This window comes from Canis lupus, chromosome 36 (assembly GCF_011100685.1).
Source record: "Canis lupus familiaris isolate Mischka breed German Shepherd chromosome 36, alternate assembly UU_Cfam_GSD_1.0, whole genome shotgun sequence".
NCBI classification, from domain to species: Eukaryota; Metazoa; Chordata; class Mammalia; order Carnivora; family Canidae; genus Canis; species Canis lupus.
In genome coordinates, this window is record NC_049257.1 from 13,182,025 (window position 1) to 13,208,799 (window position 26,775).

Genomic DNA, 26,775 nt, shown 5'->3' on the forward strand with positions numbered 1-26,775 from the left:
TTCATTTAACTGACATCACATAAAATTCAAGGTGATGTTAATTTATCTTCCACTAGCAATGCTCATTAAAAAGATGGGTGTCAACGGTTTTCTCCCTTCTCCTGACTGTGCACCTGGATTTCAAAAATAAAAGTGTTCCTTACCTGGGACGTGAGCTGAGAAGGAAGGGTTGGATAGGGCTGGTTAACTTTAGAGCTTCTCAAGTACGTGCTCGTAACACTGAACTTCATGCTTTAAGGTGTTATAGGTTTCCCCCACTTATGGCACTTCTAAACCCTACTCAGTGGCCATCGACTTATTTCCAAACCTTCCTGGCTTTCCCAAATAGAACTCATTCTCCTAGTTTCTGATGTAGACTTTTTCTTCTTTGAGCTGGTCCCTTCTGGCCTCCCCAGGCCACTCTCTTCAGTCACAAGTGCTCTCTCTGGTTCTTGAGCACACAGGAAACGGTAAACACGTACCGAGGTACCAGGGGTTGTGACCTTCTTGCTCTACGGCTGTGGCTACATGATACCTTTGTGTGAACCATCTATTTCTCGGCGACTTTTGTGTCTCTGTGTTACACTTAGGCTTGAATCCGTGTCAGTTCTATGTGCTCTTTTTGGATAACATTGACCTAAGGTATGGTAGGTATTGTGCTTTATGAAACTGTGATAGTATCATTAACAACCACATGAAAAAGATGCTGATGCTCAGTACCTCCCTGAATCCAAACAGAGAAGGAAGTAAGATCGTCCTGGGCATAATCTATCAGGGGCAAGGGCAGCAGAGCCGACATTTCTTTGGCAAACTAAGTCAGGTATTCTCCAGACACTGTTTTCTCCGTAATATTCTCCACATTTGGACAGTCAGAAAAGGAACAGGTACATAATGATTATTTAGAGTCTGTTTTGGCATTAGAAGTGATTAGTGGAAAGATACACTTTTCTCCCTAGATACCAACATATTTCACAACAATCTCATATAGCACTGATGTTTTTGGGGACTGTAAGTGAATTTATCTAATTTGAGCTATTCCCAAACAAAAGCTGTGAAGAAAAGCACCCTAGTGAACACCAAATCCAACGCATTCCCCCAGAGAGGAAATGCTGAGAGAAGACAAAAGCACAGACTTGGGTTGCCTGCTAAAGTGATGTCACAATACTGTTTGATCTAAAGACACATCCTGAACATTTGCTGCAGAAAAGGCCACATAAGATTGCAAAGCAAGAAAGGGACACATGTACCAAAAGAGAATCCAAGCTTCTAAGCAAGGAAGAGAGGAAATGATAGGAGGGTGAGTCTCCTTATGGGTACTGTGGTAATGCTAATGCAAAATTATAGTTAATTATGATATTTGGAACAAAATACAAGAGCTTTGCTCTATTATGTTCCCTAAATCTCCAGGCTCTCACCTTCAGGAGAAGAGTGTAGCACAGTGTGTAAGTGCGTGAATTCTCCAGTCAGAGTGCCTGGGTTAAAATCCTGCTTCCCACTTAGCCAACTTCACAGGGCCACATGGCTCTAACTCTAGCCTATTTGTGCTTCAGTCCACGTACCTGTAAAATGTGGATATTAACAGTGCCTCCCTGATTGAGTTCTCTTGGGGACTGAGTTAACACATCTACGGAGTTCAGACTGGTGCTTGATGTGCTGCAAGTATGTAACAAATGTTGGCTTGGTATCTCTACCCTGGACAATGGCATATCATCACTGCTTTCCCTCCCTTCAGTGTTACTTAACTCATGAACCCTCTTACACTCACCAGAGTTACTTGCAGAATCTAAGTCATATGCTGGGATGTGTTACTTCCTTAGATAATACCATGTAACCATTCATATCAACTTAAGGATTAAGGTTTTTTTTTTTTTTTAAGATTTTATTTATTCATGAGAGACAGAGAGAGTGACAGAGACCTAGGCAGAGGGAGAGAAGCAGGCTCCTTGCAGGGAGCCCGATGTAGGACTCTATCCCGGACCCTGGGATCACGCCCTGAACCAAAGGCAGAAGCTCAACCACTGAGCCACCGAGGTGTCCCAAGATTAAGTTTTTAATGTGGTCTATGATACCCCTTCATAGTCTGGCCCAACGTATGTTTCCAGGTCCTTTTCTGCCAAGTCCTACCCGAGATTTTCCCAGGAAGGGCTCTATAACCACTCCCCTCCTCAAGATATCTACCATGACTCTTTATCATTATGTGCTGAAACAACCAATTACAGAGCTCATTTCCCCACTCAATTCAAATTCTTTGATAACCCAGACAAAATATTATTCACCTCTGCAAAAGGTTTATCTTTGAAATATACCCACATCTACAGCTACCAATGACATCTTACCACTTTTACTGCTACTACCCAAGTACAGCTGCCACTATCTCTTGTCTAGACTCATGCAATAGCTTACTGTCTCCCTGCTTCCATCCTTGTCCCTCAATGGCTCAGCCTCCACCCAGCAGTCAGAGGAGCCTCCTCAAACAGGTTTGCTTTTACTCTATTTGAAATTGTTTACTTTTCTTCATATCTACTACTTCCATCCCATTTCATCTATAAGGAACCAGCAAAATTGGCTACTTGTCATGGTTTTTCAAGAGATGAGAGTCTAGGTCACTTTGCAGATAAACCATCCAGACTAGCATAGGTCATAGCCCCAACAAAGGGAATCTACAATGGTAAGTAGAAGATAGACATGATGAGCATCAACTGGCCTCAAAACCACCCTCAGCAATGAGAACTAAGTCATACTATTAACCTTCCCACTTAGAACTTTCCCTAGGAAAAGAAATCAACCATTGCTAGAGGAACTACTCCCAGGTGGATCCAAGCAGTCCAAGGGGTGGACTATTGTGGATACTTTGGTGTGCAGCCCAGACTTTAGGAATGAGGCAAATGTTTTCCCATCTGCTGGGATTATTGTTGACTGAAGACTCTTAGCTTTGTCCGTCACTGGGAAATCCCCTTGGAAACCTGATGCCTTCGAAGGCATTTCTACTAGCAAATTTGTAAGACAGTGCAAATGAAAGAGAAACACAAAAGGATGTGAAATAGGATACCAAGTATCTGAAATGCAGAGGGGAGAGGATTAAAGAATGAGTTCAAAATTAAGTGGCCATCAGCTTAATGTAGACTGCCATACACAGAAGATGTTATATATAAACTGGTAACCACAAATCAAAAAAGTTTCAGATATGCAAAAAATAAAGAGAAAGGAATCCAAATATACCTCTAAAACCAGCAAACCATGAAAGAAAGAAAAAAGGATAAAAAAACGAAACACCACAAAACAAGTAACAAAATGACAATAAATATGGCTTAAATGCTCCAATCGAATGACAAGAGTGGATAAATAAACAAGACTCATCTACATGTTGCCTATAAGAGACTGATTTCAGACCTAATAACATGTGCCTATTAAAAGCAAGGGGACAGAGAAACATTTATTATGCAAATGGATGTCAAATAAAGCCAGAGTAGCAATATCAATATTGGACAAAATAGACTTTAAAACAAAATCTCTAAAAATTAGAGACAAAGGAGGACACTATATAATAGTAAGGGAGATAATCCAACAAGAAGATATCACAATTGTAAATATTTATGCACCCAACATGGGAGTACCCAAATACATAAAACACTTAATAACAAACATAAAGGAACTGATCGATAGTAATACAATAATAGTAGGGAACTTTAACGCCCCACTTACATTAATGGACAGATCATCCAAACAGAAAATAAGGCAACAATGGCTTTGAATGATACACTGGACCAGCTGGAGTTAACAGATATATTCAGAACATTCCATCCTAAAACAGAAGAATACACACTCTTTTCAAGCGCACAGAACATTCTCCAGAATGGATCACATTAGGCTACAAAACAAGTCTCAACAAATTCACAAAGATCAAAGTCATACCATGTATCTTTTCTGATCACAATGCTATAAAACTGGAAATCAACTGCAAGAAACAAACTGGAAAGACCACAAATACATGAAGGTTAAATAACATGCTACTAAACAATGAATGAGTCAACCAAGAAATCAAAGAAGAAATCAAAAAGTACATGGAAACAAATGAAAATGAAAACAAAATGGTCTAAAGCCTTCGGGATGCAGCAAAAACAGTTCTCTGAGGGAAGTTTATAGTCGTAGATGCCTACCTTGAGAAGAAAAACTGAATAACAGCCTAACCTTATACCTAATGGAGCTAGCAAAAGAACAAAACCTAAAACTAGAAGAAGGAAATAATAAAGGTTAAAGCAGAAATAAATTATATAGAAATGAAAAAAACCAAAATAGAACAGTTCAATGAAACCAGAAGCTGTTTTTTGAAAAGATCAACAAGACTGGGGAAAAAAAAGACTGATAAGCCACTAGCCAGAGAGAGAGAGAGAGAGAGAGAGAGAGAGAAAGGGAGGGGAAGGGAGGGGAGAACAGGACTCAAACAAAACCAATGAAAGAAGAGAGATAACAACTAACACCATAGAAATACAAACAATTGTAAGAGAATATTATGAAAAACTATATGCCAACTAATGGGACAACCTAGAAGACATGGATAAATTCCTAGAAACATATAAACTACCACAACTGAAGCAGGAAAAAATAAAAACTTGAACAGACTGATTACCAGCAGGGAGAGAGACTTAATCAGTAATTGAAAAACTCCCAACAAACCAAAGTTCAGGACCACATGGCTTCAAATGCAAATCTACCAAACATTTAAAAAAGACTTAATACCTATTCTTCTCACACTATTCCAAAAAATAGAAGGAAAGCTTCCAAATTCATTCTATGAGGCCAGTATTACTCTGATACCAACCAGATAAAGACACCACAAAAAAAGAGAACTACAGGTCAATGCAAAAAATCCTCAACAAAATACTAGCAAACCAAATCCAATAACACATTAACAAAATCATTCACCATGATCAAATGGAATTTATTCCCAGGATGCAAGGGTGGCTCAATATTCACAAATCAAATAACAAGATACATCACCATCAATAAGAGAAAGGAAGAAGACCATATGATCATTTCAATAGACACAGAGAAAATATTTGCCAAAGTACAATATCCATTCATGATAAAAGCCCTCAACAAAGTAGGGCAATATAATAAGACCATGTATGAAAGACACACAGTGAAATTCATGCTCGATGGGGGAAAAACTGAGAGCACTCTCGCTAAGGTCAAGAACAAGACAAAAGATGTCCACTCTCACTACTTATTCAACATAGACAGAAAAAGCATTTGACAAAGCACATCTGTTCTGTTGGTGGGAATGCAAACTTGCGCAGCCACTGTGGAAAAACTGTATGGAGATTTCTCAAAAAGATAAAAACAGAACTACCCAATGATCCAGTAATCACCCTACTGGGTATTTACCCAAAGAATACAAAAATACACTAATTCAAAGGAATACATGCACCTCAGTGTTTATAGCAGCATTATCTACAGTGTTTGTTGCTTGATGAATGGATAAAGATGATGTAGTACAGGGGCACCTGGGTGGCTCAATTGGATAAGTATCTGACTCTTGGTTTTAGCTCGGGTCATGATCTCAGAGTTGTGGGATCAAGCCCCACACCAGGCCCTGCACTCAGTGCAGAGTCTGCTGGAGATTATCTCCTCTCCCTTCCCTCTGCTCCTCCCTCTGCTTGCTCTTTCTAAAATAAATAAAATCCTTTAAAAAATATGTGGTAAATATATGCAATGGATTATTACTAAGCCATAAAAAGCATGAAATCTTGCCATTTGCAACAACATGGATGGAGCTAGAGAGTATAATGCTAAGAGGAATAAGTCTGAGAAAGGCAAATACTTTATGATTTCACTCATCTGTGGAATTTAAGAAACAACAACAAAAATAAGCAAAGGAAAAGAGAGAAAAACCAAGAAACAAGCTCTTAAGTATAGAGAACTGATGGGACCAGAGGGGAAGTCGGGGGGGAGTGAAACAGATGATGGGGATTAAGGAATATACTTGTGATGAGTAGCAGGTGATGTACAGAATTGTTTAATCATTATTTTGTATACTGTATGTTAACTATAATAGAATTAAAATAATAAAACAGTAGCCTTACTGACATGTTAAAAAGAGTACAAATTATCAATAAAATATTTTAGGAAAAGGGGGGATGAGTACATTATTTGCCATTTCTCTGCATTAGATTTGTGGATGGTGAGAAAAAGCACTGGAAGAGATTTTAGGAATGTTACAGTTATCATAAGCAACCAGCCTTTGAGACAAAAATATCAAAAAGACTGGAGTATTAGCATTACTTATATTGGAAAAAGATTATGAGAAATAAAAGAAATAAATACACTTGCCATTCTCCTTAAGGTTTGGGTAAATCCCAGTTTTTTACTATTACCTTGGCATAATGGGAAAGCCGGAAACAGTTCGGAATAGCTAAACTGGCAGGTATTGAATCTGTCCCTTAAAATATAATTGTAAAATTACTGTTGGTCCTGAATTTCCTTTATTGTGTTTAAGGTGGAGTTTTATGAACTGGACCACAGTGTGGTAATGGAAGTGTCCAATAATCATTATGTTATTATTGCTCATTTTGAAAGCAATGGAATGGTATAATCAATGAAATTGTAGCTTCATTTAGCTGGTGGAGATGATATACCAGTATGTTTATGGCTTACCTCCTCTTCAGAATGAGGATGAAAACAGTAAAAAACTAAAAATAGTGTTATGAAGAATGACTAAACTTTAAAGTCTGGGCTTGCTACACGTATCCAAAATTCACCTGAGATGATAGTAAGAATGTGTTTGCTTCGGAAAATCAAAGAGGATTACTGTTTTGGGAGACACAGCTGTTAAAATGTGCTTGGATTCTTCAAAAAACAGGTGCCTTAACCTGGGGCGTTTAGTTTTGAAACCCTCTATATTGTAGGTAAAAGTTTGTGTGCAAATTTCTTGGGGGAGGGTGTTTGGCTTTTACCAAATACTCACTGGGATCATGCCCTGGATATCCTTAAACTGCTATCCCGAATGGTTACTAACATCTTCCCATTCTAACACAAGCAGCTTAGAGGTGGGGCCTTTTGTTTATTTTTGGAACAGCCTTACTGAAGTACAAGTGACATATAATAGGTGGTATGTAGTTAAAGTGTGTCATTTGATAAGTTCTGATACACATATACACCAATGAAATCACCACAAATAAGATAATGAACATATCCAAAATACACAAACATTTCATCAAATCCTATGTAATTCCCTCCACCTCCCTGACACTCTGTTGCTCTTTCCACTCTATCCTGGAAACCACAGATCTGTTTACTGTCACTATAATTTGCTTTTTTTTTTTTTTAATAATTTGCATTTCTAAAAGTTCATAGGGATGGAGCCATATAGGGCATACTTATGAGTCTGGCTTCTTTCTTACACCATAATTATTTTGAAATTCATCCATGTTCTACCATGTATCAGTAATTCATTCCTTCTGATTTTTTAGCAGTAGTCCATCGTATGGATATACCAGTTTGTTTACATATTCATCTCTTGATGGACATTTGGGTTGTTTCCAAATTTTGCCGTTATGAATAAAGCTTATCAGCATTCTTGTTTAAGTCTTTGTGTAGACACACATTGTCTTTTCACTTGGGTAGGTGCCTAGGAGTAGGATGGTTGGCTCATGCAGATTTGTGTGTAATTTTTAAAGAAATTACTGAAATGTTTTCTAGGGCAACTGTACCATTGTCACATTCCTACCAGCAGTGTGAAGGAGTTCCAGTTTCTTATCACACCTGCCAACACTTGATTGTAATTTTAACTTGGATTTCCCTGATAGAGCATCCTTCCATGTGCATGTTTTGTGTAGTCTCTTAAGGTCACTTTCTAACAATTAAGAGTTTCCATAAATGCACGTGTGGTTTATCTCTGTTAAGTAGAAGGCTTTTTTTCTAAAAAGAACCAGAAACCTTTGTTAAGGAACTATAGGTGTTTCTTCATCCAAGAGGTAAACTTTTCAGATCTTCTAGCTCATCTAGTAAATGATAAAAACACAAATATAAAGATCTCAGAGCTCAAGTAGCATCAGTCTACATCTTGGAAAATCTCCAAGAGCTTCCTATAGAGTTCAAAAACCTCAACCCTACTACAGATTTTTAAATGTGTAGGTCACAAGTTTGAGCAGAATTAAAGAAGAGAAGGAAATCATCATACCATGGAGGGCAAAAGAAATAAGACACAGGAAATCCACCCGATTTTGATTTCTAGAAGTAAAAAAAGAAAAGCGTGTCCAAGTCTTCCCTGTTTACAGAAATAGGTCTTACTTAATTGATGTTTAGATTCCAAGAGAAGAGTCTCATACCCAAGAGCACATTCTGGAAGTATTAATAAGACTCTATGTATATAAGGCATGAAAGCAAGATATACTCCAGGATTTTAATGTCAATCTCACAAATACTGTTAAAAGACGACTTATTTGTACCAAATACTGCAAAGTAAGACAACAGGGAAGCTGCTCTCCACTGTCCTCTATGCATAAGACTAAGGACACTTTGTGTCTTCCTCAGTGCTTATAGTCACTTGATTGAAAACAAAAGCACAGAAATAAGCTTTAAGCTGCCTCTATGACCTTGTCAAATCATATGAATTCTAGAAAAGTTCTAATCAGTCAGAGGAAATACACCAAAGGGAAATGAAATAATTCATAGAATCAACTTATTGTCACTTTTCCTTTATCTTGATTTATTTTATAATAAGGCTTTTCAGTAGCCACATACTAATTTAAGGACACAGAGCTTGAGATTTAACCTAATGGCTTCTGGACTGGGAAAAGCTTTGGAAAAGTTAAAATCAATGAGATAGTAAACACATCGATAAAAGGAATGCTATTTAAATTATGGGCCATGCAGCCAACTGAGGCAGAGCCATCTGGTGTAAGCACAAAGCTTGAAGAAACCCGAAGGACTCCCAGCACGTGGCAGTCACCTTTCAAACACAAACATTTCTCACACACGTATGTGGCCATCCTACACGGAGGAGAGCTGGGGTTCCTCATACATTAATGTGGCACTGCCCCAGAGAACACCTATTTTATCTTCATTCCTGGAGTTATTTTCTTCTTTGTGGTATATTCCAAAGCATTTGAAGAGTTTAGTAGCCAGTGAAAGGTATAGACCAAGGCAGAACAATTCGTTTTTGTTTTTTTTTTTTTTTTTTTTTTTTTAAGATTTTGTTTATTTGAGAGAGAGAAAGCACAAGCAGAGGGGAGAAGTAGAAGGAGGAGAACCAGGATCCCTGCTGAGCAGGGATCATGACCTGAACCAAATGCAGATGCTTAACCTACTGAATCTCTCAGGTGCCCCAGTTCACCTCTTTAATAACATGAAATCAAACTGATTCAAGGGTTGACTGGGACTTCACTCTAGATCAGGAGATAGCCTAAACAATAAGGGACCTAAAATCTAATGCTATTTATAGTACATAATATAAACCTTGGAAAATCACTTTCTCTGTGCCTTAGACCAATGAAACTTAAAGTAGTCAGCTGCCAAAATGTTTACAGGTCCATGCGAGGTATGGAGTGTGCACTACATGGCAATCAATCATTGCTTCCTTCATTGAGAGAGTCTTGTTACTTCCGCTCCCCCTCCCCCCCCCCCACCCCCCGCTCAACCCAACCCTCAAAAGTTAGTTGAACTTCATGATGTACTTAATAATGTTGGTTGCTATTGTGGCACAAGCCAGTACATGAATCACACTAAACAGGACTACTCTGGACTATTCCATGAATAATACTAACCTGCCCCCTCCCTTCCTCCACCATTTTGATAGATTGGTTTGGATCAAGTCTAAGAAAACTGGCTGTTTTATATAGTATCTCCAACAACAGGTAAGATACTTAAATGGAACTTTTTGCAGAAACTTCACAATCAATGATAGATAGAATAAAAGATGGAGAGAGAATAGGAATGTGGAAAAAAAGCTTATGAAATAAATTTAAACACTTCATAAAGCAGCTTCTTGTCACAGTGTCATATTCAATTTAACATTTGTTCTTTATTCTTAATTTTTAACAATTTATTGTTAATTGTTGCATGAAAATAAGCTGGCATGAGTTTGGCAGACTTTTACTTTGTACCTACAGCTTTGATTTTATCTAGTAAATGTGAGACATTAATTGCACTGAACAAAGGTCTCATTTTTACACACGATTAAATCTGAAAGATCATCTCCATAATCTTTTCCCTTACCCCCTGACCAATTCCCCTTTCCCCATGCAAGGTAACTGCACCCATCTTTGAAGGAGAGCATGCAGAGCTTGATAACACAAACGGAGTGGCCGAGGGAAGCTAACTGCTCTGATTGGGGTGCTAGTAGGAGTAATAGTCAATGCTGATGCTCCTGCTAGAAATCTGAGGTACTGGCTAGTTGTGCTAAGGTCCACTGGGCAGTGTGCACAACTGAAAGCACAGTTGGCAGAGTCACTGTGAAATTAGAGTTTAGGGACCCACGTGCAGATATTAAAGGTTAACATGCAACAGAGAGATGATAGTTTGAACATGATGCCTATTATACTGGTTCTCAGATTTGGTGTATGGGGTCGGTCTACAACTATTTTTCTTATTTAGTTATTTTTTTAAAATGTTTTATTAAACTCTTTTGACACTATCATAAGCTTTTATTTTTTATTTTTTTAAAGATTTTATTTATTTATTCATGAGAGAGAGAGAGGCAGAGGCACATGCAGAGGGAGAAGCAGGCTCCATGCAGGGAGCCCGAAATGCGACTTGATCCCCGGTCTCCAGGATCACAATCTGAACAGAAGGCGGCGCTAAACCGCTGAGCCACCCGGGCTGCCCATCATAAGCTTTTAAAAAGTACCTGTTTAATAAAAAGTTAGGTCCTGATTTTCTTTTTCCATAGAGCCAAGGAACCCGCACATAACGTTTGTCAAAGTTTACCACCCATCCTGGGGCTGTAGATTCCCAAAGAGACACAAGTTGCCTGACAAAGCATCAGAACCTCTGTCAAGAGGCAGCCATTACTTTTCAAAGGCTGTTCCCAGAAGAAAGTGACTTGACGGCCACAAATGCAGGAGGTATGTTTACATATCACCCTGCTAGAGAGCCTTCTCGCCTTGTACCCTCAAAATGTCTTGGTTTATGTGATACAGTGGAATGGTCATCCTGCTTACGAGGGATCTAGACTGAGGCTCCTTGAAAACCGATACCAGCTATCACCTCCAGAGTTCCAGCCAGTACCCAACACTGAACCTGGCATCTGGGAGGTGCTAAATGAATGAACAAAATCAAGATCTACAAGTACCTGGTTAACAGGATTAGGACGTAGTTTCTCAAAAGCCCACAAAGATAAAATGAACTAGAGCTGATCAGAGTGACATAAGGCTGGTCCTTTCAGATCTCCAGCTTTTACTCTACATAATCCTACCCCATGATATAGAAGTAACTCCTTGACCTTGTTAAATGCTTGAGAAACTCTTCCCCCTTTCCAGTTGGCCAAGGCAGCACAAAGACAGAGGCAAGGTCTACTCAGCTCACTGTTCTACACCCAATGCCCAGCACAGGGTCTGGCTCACAGAAGGTGCACGTAAATAATCATGGATTGAATGAATGAAAATAAACTAGCAGCACATTTTGTCAAGGGTATTATGTTAACTCTTCCAGGAACCTACAATTAAAATTGAGCTTGATCTCTCATTATGGATAGAAGGACAGATTTCATGGAAAACAAATTTTAGATAATTAGAAAGTAGTAGAGATGGAATTCTCCTTTATGGTGGAAGGAAGGGGTATTTAGCCTCTCTTTGTCCTTAAAATACAATGAAACCTATGAGGAATTCAGGCATTTATATGTACTTTCTGATTATAGTACAGTGAACATCAGATCTCCTCATCCCTCCCTTCTGCACTAGGTCTTCCAGATGCTAGAAGCTGGGTACATAGCACTCACTCTTATAAGATTATCCTTTCGCCATGACAACATGCCCTGGGTCTTTTCTCCTTCAATTACAACTGAGATTTAGACTATGTTTTCCTACTTTCCTGTGCCTGCCTTCATCCCAACTTGAAAACTCAAAGCCTTCTGGATTCTAACCTACTGTTTCCAACCCTTCCAAGACTCAAAAGGGGGTGGGAAGTAGTACTTTTCAAAGATCCTTCACACATATGTTTTATCATGAGAAAGTAGCTCATGAGGAGACCAGAGAACTTGAACCCTCCATGTTGTGACCCAATGGCTGGGGATACGGAGGGAGGGGATGGTGTGTTGAGAAGTGTACAAGAAAAGCTGTGGCCTGTTAAGATCCATGACTTTTTAAAAGCAGATGTGTGTTCCAATCATGTACAACATTCAGTTATTAAACAAATTCCTATGAAAGTGTGTACCATCTAGCTGGTGTTCCTGTATGTTGGGGAGATACAAACACAAGTGACACAAACACACTTGCCATGTCTAGTGCGTGGGCAAGATCCCATAAGTGTTGTTGGCAGGTAGGAATAAGGTGTAAATACAGCAAAGGCAAACTGCCTGGAGGGTAGTTCTGGGTAAGACTCCAGGAAGAGTGATATTTAATCTACGTCTACAAAGAAGAATAGGCGTTTGCCAGTTGAATGGGAACATTCCAGGTAGAGGAAGAGCACATGAAAAGAGGAGAGCAGGGCAAGTGTGAGAGTGCCACTGAGGGCCCAGCGTGCTGCAGCAAGCCTCAAACAGAGGGATGGCGGGAGACACAGGTGAGGAAGCTGGCGGGGACTGACCGTCTGGACCTTGTCCTCTCTCGAGGATAGGCTTTATCTTCCAGGAAAGGAGTTTTTAGTATGACACCAGTTAGTGATGTGGACTAAAGTCTAGACAAAAAAATCTAAAATTCTGGTTTGGGGCTTTGGAAAAGTGAAAAGATTTTAATAGTCATGCAATGTGCTGATTAGAATTGAACATATTAAATATGTTGACTTTTGTATATGCTTTAAAATGAAAAAGCTTTATACGTGTACAGCCAGTCTTCGTGTTTACTGCCCATGTAAAATGACATTCTCATGGAGACTGTGAAAAAAAATTAATACAGTACATTGCCTGGATTAAGATAAATAAATTAAAGGAGGAATTAAAATACCTGACTTGGGTACTCTCATGCAGGCAGTCTCAGCTAGTCTAAGATGTTGCTGTGCATGGGGAGTGGGTTTAAGGCAACCAACATTATGTAGAGGAGCTCTTTTCCCCAGATGATTCGTTAATGGAGAAATCACTGTATCTTACTATATTAGTTATCCTAATTGAACAGATAAGAAACCCTCTATCAGCAAATTCATTTTTCTCTCCTGACATTGTTCTCTTACCACCAGGGTAATGGAGAAGGAAGAGCCATTATTGCAATGAAGATAAAAACAACACTGGGAAAAAAAAAAAATCAACTTCAGTGCAAGAAATTCCAAATTGATTTTTTTGTTTGTACTTTTGTTTTACCAAAGCGCTATGAATAAAGTTGGCAGCAGAAAAGCAGCTTATAATGGGTCTTGAGGTTAGAAGGAGGGATGCCTGGGTGGCTCAGTGGTTGAGCGTTTGCCTTCAGCCCAGTGCGTGATCCTGGAGTCCAGGGATCAAGTCCCACATCGGGCTCCCTGCATGGAGCCTGCTTCTCCCTCTGTGTCTCTGCCTTGCTCTCTCTCTCTCTCTCTCTCTCTCTCTCTCTCTGTGTGTGTGTGTGTGTGTCTCATGAATAAATAAATAAAATCTTAAAAAAAAAAAAAAAAAAAAAAAAAAAAAGAAGGGACATCCCGGGGCTACTGACTTCAGCCTTCCTTCTTCAGGCACAACAGTCTGTACATCTTCCCATCAGACCCAAGGAAGTTGTGTGTCTTACATTTGAGAGTATCTACGGAAGCAGTTCCCATCTACTTGTGACCCATTTCCACAGCACACACTGTTACAACTTTATTTACTTTTTAACACTTTATTTATTTATTCATAGAGACACAGAGAGAGAGAGAGAGAGAGAGGCAGAGACACAGGCAGAGGGAGACGCAGGCTCCGTGCAGGGAGCCTGATGTGGGACTCGATCACAGGTCTCCGGGATCACACCCCGGGCTGGAGGCGGCGCTAAACCCGCTGAGCCACCAGGGCTGCCCTGTTACAACTTTATTACCTGCTAGTACACTGTGATGAAACCACTAGCCTTGTTGAACTCTTGGTGAAAATGTGACAGTAACTTCGGAGGAAAAGGAGTCACCCAAATAGTAAGACACAGCCCCAAAGACTCCATGTATGCATTACTATTAATAATAAATACTAACTTACATGCTTTAGGGTATCAAGATAGTCATTCACCACCTCCTACAAGTCATAAGAAGGTACTTTCAAGAAATGAATATCCTAGAAATTTAGTAGCTTTCAAACCACCTTAACTTTAAACTCTTAGCAGCCTAAGATTCACTGTTGTAATGGACCTGCACTTCTATATTATTCATTAAATAAAATGCAGTATTTTGGGATGGAAGGAAATATCGAGTTTGCCAAGTACTTAGGTACTTGGCACAGCTTTTCTAAGTCTTCATCTCACTTCTGTTTCTCTAGATTCGAATTCACCAGTTATATGTGCTTGACTAGCACCACCTCCTTGCACAATAAACGGAGTTATTAGAAATTCCAATCTTCTTTGGGATGGGGAAAGCAGAGACAATCTTGAATGTATGCTTCAAGAACCTTGGCCTTAATGCCAGACACAGTCAAGATAATTATCAAAAAGGTTTTTGCTGTTATCAGAAGTTACTAGAAGAATGGCTGGGGAAATGTGATAGCCAGCAGTGAGGATGTGCTGGGTCTCTAAGGACTGCAGGGGGACCAAATCATTCTTATGCTTAAAAATAGCAACCAAGGTAATCCAGGGAACAATGATTGCAATTTCTGTTTTAGTCCTTTGCAATGATATTGGAATTTCTGAATGAGAAGATTACCAAACTTGCAGAAATGTTCTGTACTTATGAAGGGGTCAGATATCACAAGTTCCTCACAAGTACATGAAACACAGTAGAACTATTTGAATTTCAGATTTCCATTCCCTCCTTTAATAAAAAGAGAAGATACCAATTTGCTGTCTTTCAGCCTTAGATAGCTGAGCACAACAAATGGATTTAGACTTTTTACGACAGGTAGCAGATAAAAAAAGAAAAATAAGTGGAATAGGTGTCACATTGATTCAAGGAATAAAGAATAGAAGGAGACAGACAAAACACTTCTGGCAAGGGACGAGACAAGAGAGGAACACCGTGAGGTCATCATGAGGCACACGTAGTCTGCTATCCATGTAAACAAAGCGGTTGATGTTCTCAGGGAAGGGAGTTGTTCTTAGGAGGATGTGGAAAAGGGGCTCATGGCGTGGGCAGTAATGAGATCGAGGACTAAGAGGAGTCACAAGCAATCAAAATACAGAAGAGGAGCTGGGAAAGAGATGCTGACTTGGGGATGATCATCAATAATGCACAGAGGAATAAAAATCAGAAGAATGTTTGACAGCAGTGAAAAGGGCAAACAAGACTGTGGGCTGTAATGTGTAGCCTCAGAGAGAACAAGGCAGTACTGCTTACTCCACTGCTATTTAAGGCAGCGAGATCTCATTAGCTCTGGGAAGATCTGGCTCTTCCTACCCAGTGGAAGAAATCGAGTGAAAAGCTGCGAGTTGCAACTGAAAGTCGATTCCTGATTCAAAAGACCGGGCACAAACGATGACAATGCAGTTCCTGGCCCAACTACAGCTCTACTACAAAATTAATGCCTCGCCCCACCCCACCTCCACCCCCATCTCCAGACTTATCATAATCCTATACTTCCAGGGTGCTAAGAAGAGTGTTAGCAGATGTAGATTAGCCAAGTGTGAGAGGAGCAAGGAGCAGGGATGTAAACTTCTTGATAACATCCCTCCTCATCATAGATACATCTGTGGTAGTAGAGTTCATTAACTATGGAGGGTAGCAGAGCATTTATGAGAAATCTGAAGATATGCTAATCTTGAGACAAAAGGTAAATAATGTTTCTCTTTTACGGATGTACTGTGTTCATGGCTGTCCAATCATTTCATAAAACAAACCACTAAGGAGATGATACCCGGAATTACAATCAGATCCTAGGATGGCATGGCACCAGTTGGGGGAGGTCCTGATGTTTTCACTAAGACCAGTCTGCACTAAGTCACCCAAGGATACTGAAACCCCCAAACAATCATATTGTTGTAGTTCCTTTTAGTAAGATTTTAATTTCATTGACTGCTAATGACCACTGGCTGAGCAAGTCCTTGGGTTGACAGTTCCTCATTTTGACCTTGAGGAATTCTGCAAATGAGAATAGTGATATTGCCAGTCTGGATAAATAAAACTAGTCTTAATAATTAATGATAATGGGGCACCTGGGTGGCTCAGTAGGTTAAGCATCCGACTCTTGATTTCAGCTCAGGTCAAGATCTCAGGGTTAAGGGATCATGCCCCGTGCCAGGCTCCCTGCTCAGTGGGGAATCTGCTTAAGGCTTTCCCTCTCCATCTGCCTCTCCCCCTACTTGTGCTCTCTCTCTCAAATAAATAAATACAACCTTTAAAAAACATTAATGATAACATATTTACAGAGGAATCTGAGGCACAGAGGGATGTACCTTGCTCAAAGTCACATACCTCGGGAGGGGCTGATGTAGGATCTGAACGGCTCACCAGAACTTGTATGCATAACCACAGTGAATGCTACCCAGATAGCTACCATCTTAAAACAGATTTATTGTTTTAAGGCAGGTATTTAAGATAAAAATCAGGATTTAAGAGGCACTATTGGTGCCCCTCACAAGCACCAATCCCCCCCCTACAGGCACCAGGGTGGCTTCCATTCTGTCTAAAAGCTGATGTTGCTCCTGCAAAGCAGTCGTGAGGCCTATATGAAGGTCTCCTTGGGCACCTGAATAGTAAACCAAAAGAGGAAGTGAAGCACTATCAAAATGCCCTCCTTGTTCTCCAGCACAACCATTTTAGAAAGAATTATGGTGATATTTTCCAACATACAATACTATCACCTTTCAGATCTTCGTGCCTTTTAGCTAAGATTTTCAAACACCTCAACTACTCAAAAACTTGATGGCTAGTCCCAGTAAAAGCTACGGAAAGGTAAAGCTGCTTTGAGGACTACCTTGTCGTTGATACTTCTACATCTTATTTCCTGCCTTAAGGGAAAAAAAACCACCACCGCTTTCTTCCCTGGATGAAGGCTTCACCATATTAATATAAGGAGAGGGGGGAAAAAACAGAACCAAACCAAAAACGCATTGCCAGCATAGAACATGGTGACAGAGCTGATTTAGTTTACACTAAACGACAACTTTAGAAGTTCACACGTAAAATTCTTTAGAGAGAATGAACCATTTAAAACCACCTAAAAGGGGCACCTGGGTGGCTCAGTGGTTGAGCGTCTGCCTTTGGCTCAGGGTGTGATCCTGGGGTTCTGGGGTCGAGTCTCGTATCAGACTGCCTGCAAGGTGCCTGCTTTTCCCTCTGCCTATCTCTGCCTCTTTTTGTCTCTCTGATGAAAAAAAAAAAATCTTAAAAAAATAAAACCACCTAAAGAACTCTGGTATTTAGGGATACTCGAATACCACCCCCAGCAGGCTAAGCAGCTTAACTGTCTCCTTATGCTCTATGCTTTGTGTAATGGGTAGCTATAGTGATAACAGGGAACAATCGACAACCTACAGCTTTAACCAAGAGCAGCACTGAAGACACTATCTGCCCAGAGCGCTTAGCCCCCCACAGGTCAAGGGGAGCAGCACTCTGGGCTGTTACTTTTTCCCTCAGTAGTGACATCTGTTAGCTGGTACAGCTGAGACTGGGCTAGCGAGGGCTGAAGAGTATGATCAATGTTCCATCACTTGTCGGGTGCTTCAGGGCTCTAAACCAAGCCAGCATAAGGAACCGCCACCTGGATCATCCTCTCAGCAACAAAGCTAGTCATCACCAAAATAAGGAATAAAAAAAAAAAAAATCTGTGAGGGACACCTGGGTGGCTCAGCAGTTGAGCATCTGCCTTTGGCTCAGGGCATGATCCTGGAGTCCCGAGATCGAGTTCCATATTGGGCTTCCTGCATGGAGCCTCCCTCTGTGTGTGTGTGTGTGTGTGTGTGTCTCTCATGAATAAATAAAATCTTAAAAAAAAAAAATCTGTGGAGAATGTGAGACCATACATGTGGTTTTATTTTTTTTAAGATTTTATTTATTTATTAGAAAGAGAGAGCACAGAGGGAGAAGCAGGCTCTCCACCGACCAGAGAGACCAATGCAGGGCTCGATCCCAAGACCCTGAGATCATGACCCAAGCCAAAGGCAGACACTAAACCGACTAAGCCACCCAGGTGCCCCATACATGTGGTTTTAAAAGTAACACTGTCAGAGAATTGATCCCTATGGGTGAATCATCACATAGATTGTCCTCACTAAAGTAGCTCTTCTCAGGCGAAATTCCCTCTGCTACCCAGTACATTCCTATCCATTGTTAAAGAACCTACAGTACCAGAGAATTCATTTGATTTTTATGCAAGAACAAGAAAAAAACAAAATCGAGATGCTAAACATTCAACCAATGCTGGAAGAGTGGTGGTAAATTTGACACCTAGGAGGTCCTGGTGAGGATGGCCAGACAGCAGTGGGTGATGGGAGTTAATGAGACCAAGATGTCAATTGGATTCTAAGTGTACAATTATTCAAGAAATTTAAAAAGGATATTGTTTGTAAACTTTAAACCCTATTTATATATCCAGAAACAGGTATGTTCTTCTAGAAGAGCAAAAATGAAACTGTGACTTCGTCCTGTTAAGTGTTATTTCGATCCCACATATTAGAGAATTTTTTGAATTGTACGAAATTTCTGAACTAAAAAAGGGAAATGCATCAATCATCCATCAGAAGTATAGGTCAAAACATAAGGTGTTAAGCAATGAGAAAATCATGATTAAAGGCATCCACCCAGATGCATGAGACCTCATTTTTATTTTTTTAAAGCAATTTTATTTATTTATTCATGAGAGACACAGAGAGAGGCAGAGACATAGGCAGAGGGAGAAGCAGACTGCCTGCGGGGAGACTGATACGGAACTCGATCCCAGGATTCCGGAATCATGACCTGAGCCAAAGGCAGGTGCTCAACCACTGAGCCACCCAGGTGCCCCGAGACCTTATTTTTAAATGTGGTAATAGTAGATTAAAATTTCTAGTTGCTGTTCGAATAGAACTTGATGTGAGAGGTCATACCAGGGCTAACTGAAAGGAAGCCATAGGTTGAAAGCTTAAGAAGAAATCAGAAACATAAACACCAACTAAATGGTTAGAAACTACATTTAAAAAAAATTCCTCATCCCACAGATAGTTCAATAAAGTAAAAATGTAGCTAATGACACAAGGATGACAATTGTATTTCGTCACAGATCCACCTTATCATAGATACAGCTGCTTGAAAGAACAAAACAGAAGCAGAAAATACCGCAGTGGCCTGACATTTGAGATGCAGGATCTCATAGGACAAATGAGATGCCCTGTTCACAACCAAATGACATTTTGGCAGATTATGCAGAGGATTTATTTCTAACTGGCTGGAGGTCAGTTAAATACATATATTTTTTTATTTCCAGAGAGTTAATCTGCCATAGGCCTACAACGTGCTATTCAAACATACATTCAGCTCTTAGGTTAGCCAAATGTGAAATTTGGTACTGTTCTGGACGAGATATTGGCATTGGGCTTTTAATGAGAAATGGTGAGATAAAAATGATGAATTTATTCTTGCCTGGGTAATGTAGTAAGAAACGACCACATTCCAGCTTCTGGTTTCTGAGACAATTCTGGAAGACAGAAACCTCTGGAATGCCCATCCTGCTTAGTCTATAAATCTGAATTGTACAAGTGCAGACCGCCCCCCCCCCCCCAGACTTTTTGCTGCTAACACATGCCAGTGATGTGATAAAGACCTATGAAAGCTAATAGCACAAAGAACCTCATACATTTTTATGCAGAATGATCAGTGTTAAGTATGCAGAATGGTAGGTGTTAAGTCAATCCTTCATTCATTCCACAAACATTTATCAGGTATCTACAAGGCACTCAGTATTATTCTGTTTTTCTATTTGAGTGTTCTGGGATATACCAGTCAACAAAGCAGACAAAAAAACCTGTGTGCATGGAGTTTAGTTATTAGTGAACTCACTCAACAAAGGCACTGAACGACCAGCATCTTCCAGAAATTACATTTTACTAGGCATTACTACCCACAGTGCTTAAATAGAGTCCAAAGTGGCAATGACCTATTGAGAACTTGGATTTCAAATGGTTGCCATGGTGAAATAGTGCAAAGCAGTTTCAATTTTAAGGACAATCCAGATTACCTAGGTGGGTAAAGTAACAAACACTGACTATATGGGAATGCTTAGTAGTTATAAACACTTCTCAAAACTTGTCTGTCTGCAAAATCCTATTAATCATAAAAATGTTATAATGGCCAACTAAGTCACTACTAAGAGAACATGAGGGTTTCTTCCAACTTACATGCTTCCCCAATGATGAGACTTTCCATGATAAACATCTAAATCAGACCAGAAACACTAAGCCAGGAATGGAACATTAAGTTGTGTGGTCTGAGATTGTTATTAGTGTTGGTATACTCAGGCCCCAGGCATCACCCTGGTGTGTGGGACAGGCAGGTCAGAGGGGGTCAGGGGAAAGGAGAGGGTGACAGTCTGCTGGAAAAATATAAAGGGATGTGCATTTGGGTTTTAAAATGAGTTTGTCTGATGGGGGTGGAAAAGGTCTTGGAGCTAGGTCAAAACTATAACCCTCAAGAGCAATAAGGAAATGTGAGACTGACACTGTACTCCTCTTTGAGCAAGAACACCATGCCTTGCTGCTGCTGCTTTATTATCTACTCATACGAATATGGTATGCATGTTGATGCTGCAGTTCTACATGTGAGGTGGGGACCACAAACTGATTGGGTTTGGCCTTAATGAGCTGGAGTGATGAAATATTAATAAATGACCAGGGAATCTGCATAGACAGAGTATCAGCAGGAGTGACACTCACAGTGGGTGTTCTGGAGGGGGTGCTCCTGCAGGCACCCAAACCACAACTGACTAAATGGCTGTGTCTCCTCAGCTACCTAGGGTCAGTCCTCATGGATGATGCAACTCCTCCTCCATCACAGGAAATGGTGTGGGACTTTACGTTTTTACCGGCCTAATGGTCGTAAACCTTTTCCAAGACTGGACTATGAAGTGCACATTGAATTCTTCTGATCCAAAATCTTGTCTAAGGATGTTGATGATTTCCAAAGAGTTAAAAGCGTATGGGAGTCTTCAAAAAGCTGTAGAGCCTTATATGTTGGATAGCCTCATCAAAGCAGGAACAATCAGGCTTGTGTTTTGCTTAGAAAATCATCTTTAACTTTATCTGGGTCTGCAGGAGATGGCACGCTATATATGAAGTTAGAAAACAGGACGGCACCAGTTCGCACTAATGTACTCTACGGGGGTGGAAACTCAAATGTCTTCAGGGGCCAGGGAAAGAATATAAAACAGTCAGAGAGGATGGGCCAGAATTTTTGCCTTGGAGGATTTCATGTCCAGTTGTTTTCAGATCTGGTTTTTCTAAGACAAGGTAAAACTGGAGTCTTATGTCAATTTTCCCATTAAAAAAAAAATGTTGGCCGCTATTCCAAAATTTAAAAACAATGTCCAAGCCAAACAAAAATACATTTGTCGGCAAGATCCCAGCCTTGGGCCAGTGGGATGCACCTCTGCACGATAGCAAAATGCTGAAGAACAGTTGGGAATTGGGAGTCAGAGCAGGAAAAAAAAAAAAGGTGTGAGAGGAGTTATTGACTAAAATGTGGTTCAGAGGCTTTGTGGCAAAAACTCAAAGCTCAACAGATTTCACTTTTGGTATGCCATCAGAGGAAAAGAATTCCACAGGCATAGAGACATTCAATTAAGACTGCCTAGGTTCATTTCCTCAAGAACTGTGATTAAATTAAGAGTTGAGATAGAAAATGTGGACTAGAGTAATTTTAAAAATCAGTTTTTCACAGTTTGGGATTTATTTTTTTAAACCTATTCAAACAAAAGGAGCCATGGCTTAAAGTCAGGGGAAAGTCTATAATACATAATTAAGGTTGAATTTCGCCTACCAAATGTGGTTAGGGAAATGGAACAAAACAACACAATCAGCAAGGAAGCACCAAAAGCACACTAACTTTAAACCCTCCCTGTCCTCTGGATTTCCGGTTCTGGGAGCTACAGTTCTTATTTAAATCATTTTAATCATTTTATTACTTTTAGCTAAAATGACACCAACTGAAAATGCACTTTCTCCTGGAGACTCATTCAAATTCTTCAAAACACTAAGAGCCAACTTTTATCTTGTGTGGTTTTCTAATAGGTATTGATTGTATCCATACAAAAACACAGAACTACAAAAAAAAAAAAAAATCGATCTCTTGCCCGTTTCTTAAAATACCATTATCTGTTAAGAATGATATATCTTATTTGGAAATGAATGTTAGTAGTAAATACAAATGATGCCATTTTTATGACTCTATTCAAAAGACATTCCCGTTTGGAGTCTCCCCAGAGGAAAATTTTCTAGGTTTGACCCAAACACTTTCATTTGCCAGTGTGGAATATTATAGTCTTACACCAAGCAGTGAACTGCTCAAGTGAATGGCCAGAGAGAATATACTAGCACCTAAGACATTACTAGAGAGTTATAGAACTTTCCATTTGCTAGGAGCACAATGAAATGACAGTCTCAAATATTATAGGAATTTAATTTGCTCTTAAATCACTATGTATCTGCAAGAATTGCTATACTGTCAATAACCATCTTCATGCCTACCAGGAAAAAGTAGCACGTCAGACTGGGTATATAGTAAACAATACTCATCAGTTACTAGTAAAGAAATATCAACATTATTGAGTTCCATACTATATACAATGCTGAATTCCAAATATTTAAATATCATTTCATAGAGCGTTTTTGAGACAAAAGTCATGTAACACAAAAGTAATTCTTTTTAAAATGAACAATTCTGTGGTTTAGTACACTGGAAATACGAAACCACTTCTATCTAGTTCCAAGACATTCTCATCACTCCAAAAGACAACCCCATATCCTTAAGCCATCACTCCCCATTCCTGCCTCCCCCCTAGCTCCCAGCAGCCACTGATCCATTTTCTGTCTCTACGGATTTATCTATTCTGGATATTTCATATAAATGGAATCATATAATACGTGACCTTTTGTGTCTAGCTGCTTTCACTTAGCATAATGCTTTCAAGGTTCATTTCATAGAATTTTAATAAACTTAAAAATTATGCTGGAAAGAATGTTGGTTTTAGAACTCCCCGGAGGAGGTCTCTAGTACAGCTATAGGCACTCCATGTATATGGGCCCAAACAAAGAAAAGTTCTATTAGACAGAGTTAAGGCCTTCAGGTTGTAAAACTCAACTATACTAATACAGAGGAAGAGTATGTTGGGTAAGTAGCAGCCAGTTGAAAAAAGATTGTAAATGGGGATGTGTCACGGAGCAATTATGCTGCAATTCCGTCAATAACAAACCTCAATGAGAAGTACGTTAAATCAGTAGCCTTTTACATACTTCCCTTCAAATTTGAATTATTTCATAATAAAACATTTAACAATTTTTTAACAAAGTAAGTAGGTTTCTTTGCTATCAAGTTCAGTATAAGTAATGGTATTTATATTACCTAAAATTCTAATATAACATTTGATGCCATTAGTGAAAATGAGGTATTCTAGTCGCATTTAAGCTCCAAATCCACATATCACATTAGGAGTTTGGCATCTGTACAGGATAAGGATGGGCACTGCCCTTCAGAAGGATACAGAAAAACCAGAGAGCGTAGCAAGAGAGAGGAGATGGAGGAGGTTTAAAAAAATATAAAATAAAACCACACAGCCACTGAATAAAGTTCATTAAGAAGATGAAATTAAGGTAGGTTTTGAATCAATATTTGAAAAGGGGATTAGATATGTTCTGCCTTGGGCAGAGATTAAAGTAGAATGGATCTGGCTCAGTATAAAGACCTCCCAACCCATAACTCAGCAACGGGCAGGTGCGCAGCTCGTTGGCACTGGAAACAGAGCGCCAAGGGACATCCTCAAACGCCACTGCTCCTTCTCAGCCCCTTTGTCAGGGGGTTCAGGCTGTGCAGACACATGGGGTCCCAGGCATAGAGGGGCTCTGTGCTGGCCATGATCCTCTGTTGAGACCGTTCTGAATTTCTCTTTGATTTTAGAACAAGGGGCTCTACATTTTCATTTTGCCTGCAAATTGCATTGTCAGTCTTGTGTGTGGGTACAGAAGAAATATTCTTATCTGATAACATTGGCAGTGGTATGGGTTAACTGGTTAATGTAAAATGACAGTTTGAACAGGGAAACATAAAACTATGATACAAAGAGATTTCAAATTTAATGCTTTCACTGAAATCATATCAATGTACATTCATTGTACCAATGTACCAATCTTGTGACACGGGGCCACGGCTATTTAAAATAAAAAATCCTATATTAAAAAAAAAAAATCTTTCTAGTTATCTGTTCCCGACTTAATTTAACAATTTAACAATGTGCCTTTATCAGATTTCCCAAAGCATCCCATTTGTTTTTTAAAGAAACGATGCACTTTTTGATCTTATTAAAATTATATCATTTAAATAATCGTTAAGAAATCTATGAAGACAGGTTTAAGTTGCTTGTTAAAACTAGAATTTATCTGGACACCTGGGTGGGTCAGTGGTTGAACATCTGCCTTCGGCTCAGGTTGTGATCCTGGGGTCCTGGGATCGAGTCTTGCATTGGGCTCCCTGCAGGGAATCTGCTTCTCCCTCTGCCTGTGTCTGCCTGTCTCTATCTCATAAATAAATAAAATCTTGAAAAAACAAAAAGCAACAAAACAAAACAAAACCAAAAAACCCTAGAATTTACCTGGTGGGAGCAGACATGTAGCTGAGGTGGGGGGAATACTTGAGTATTATCTCTATCTCCTAGTGGGGAGCAGGAGATGCCTAGGATATTAGGTATCACCAGTGCATTTTAGCAAGGGAACTGAGAGCATTACTTAATTCAATGGGTCAAGTTCACAGAGGTCGGCTACTCATTTGTAAAAATATTAGGCCTATTGCAACGTCTTCTGAGTTGTCCTGTCAAGGTGACGGGCATGGCTCCACTCCCTTGGAAAAAGAAACATGAGCTTCCTTGAGACAAGGATATAAACTCCCTTTGATTGATGGGCATTACTGCTGCCAAGTATCAGAGGAAGGTGTAAGTCTCTGGGGGAAAGAACTAGAACTAAAAAAAAAAAAAAAAAAAAACCCTCAAAACCTGAGAGAGAAAGAGCTAGATCCTAGGCTATAGAAGCAGAGCTCAAAAGGCAGGCCTCATAGGGATGGGGGCGGGGAGGGGGACAGATTCACATTTCTTTCCTGACTGCTCTTGCTGGGGTCAAGCAGTACATACATGTGATGTCCTCCCTGGCAGGAGGACAGGGCAATCTCAGTCACAGGGAAACACGTAGAAAACTAAACGAAGTGTCCCTAGAGTCACCTCCAGGCTGACCACAAGTAAGCCATTTGGTAGGACCGATCATCCTGTTGCCTCTTCCTGAGTGTCCGTTTACCACTGTCCTGTGCTGTGTGGGCCAGAGCAGGAACTCCCACTCCCGGCACCAAGGCAGCAGAGGTAAATCTGGTGCCTCTCATGGATACTATGTAGACTGTAGGGCTTCAGTCATTCCTCCTCATGTAGAGTTTCTATCTCCACTCCCTGCCAAGGAGTGGAATCTCATTTCCCTCGGGGAATACATAGGGCTGCCTTCCATCTCTCGCTGGTATCGCACTAAAGAAGTCTTATGTGGGGGCCAGATGAACAGACTCCCAAGTATTAAGAGGAAAGAACCACCATGTACCCAGTGCTCTTACAGGCTTGCTATCACACTAACCTTTCCATGTAATCAAAATACGACTCATCACAGCTCTGTGGGTTAAGTGAGTCCCTCTGTGAGTAAGAACAAATGGAGGATAAGAGATGAAATAACCTCCCAAAGTCACATCTACTAACCGACAGAGCTGGGATCCGAACCTGCATCTAATTTGAAAGCTGGTGCTCTTTGCCTACACCACCCGGTCTCTGTGTGTCTCAGCTGGTGAGAGTCTAACAGGATGGGGATGTTTGCTCAGTTAAATCACAAAAATCAGTAAACAATGTGGAAAGCCAGAAGGCCACTCCAGAGACAATAACCAATCAATCCGCAATCGGTTATTTAAATAATTACAGGAGATGTTAGTTAATGGAGCCTGTATGATAATGGAGCCTGGACAGAGTTCTGTATAGTAATTTCTATGCCATTCAGTGTTTTTATTGTCTCTACTCTCCCCTACTCCAGAAATTTGGAAAGCTTTTTTTCCTGGAAAGAAAGTATTGCATAGAGAATAAAGCCCGTAAATAGAGGGTAAAAAAAGGAATGACCAGGACTATCAGATGGCTTTACTAGTTTATAAACACTCTAGAAATCACCACTGTGAGAAAACATGGTCTCAGTTCCACATCCAGTTCACCAAGATAAAGGTCAGCTAAACAAGAACTTATTTTACTATGCCTGATTCTGAACATAAGGCTAACTGGAATGCCTACTTTAATTTAGGTAATTAGAGTATTGGTCCCTGAAAGAAAATTTGCTAAATTCACCCACAATTAGTGGACTCAAAATGGCAAGTTAAGCTGTAACC

General features: G+C 40.0%; 1 protein-coding gene and 1 long non-coding RNA gene across 9 annotated transcripts in view; one reads left to right on the forward strand and one right to left on the reverse strand.

Annotated features, from left to right (window-relative positions):
- The window catches only part of STK39 (serine/threonine kinase 39), a 291,605-nt gene that overhangs the window by 16,445 nt on the left and 248,385 nt on the right, over window positions 1–26,775 (reverse strand). The gene's annotated exons all lie outside the window — the stretch shown is intronic.
- Window positions 923–13,449, forward strand: LOC111094303. The gene is made up of 4 exons (XR_005384665.1): window positions 923–1,276; window positions 9,776–9,833; window positions 10,868–11,042; window positions 13,306–13,449. It is a non-coding gene; the product is annotated as an uncharacterized LOC111094303 (long non-coding RNA).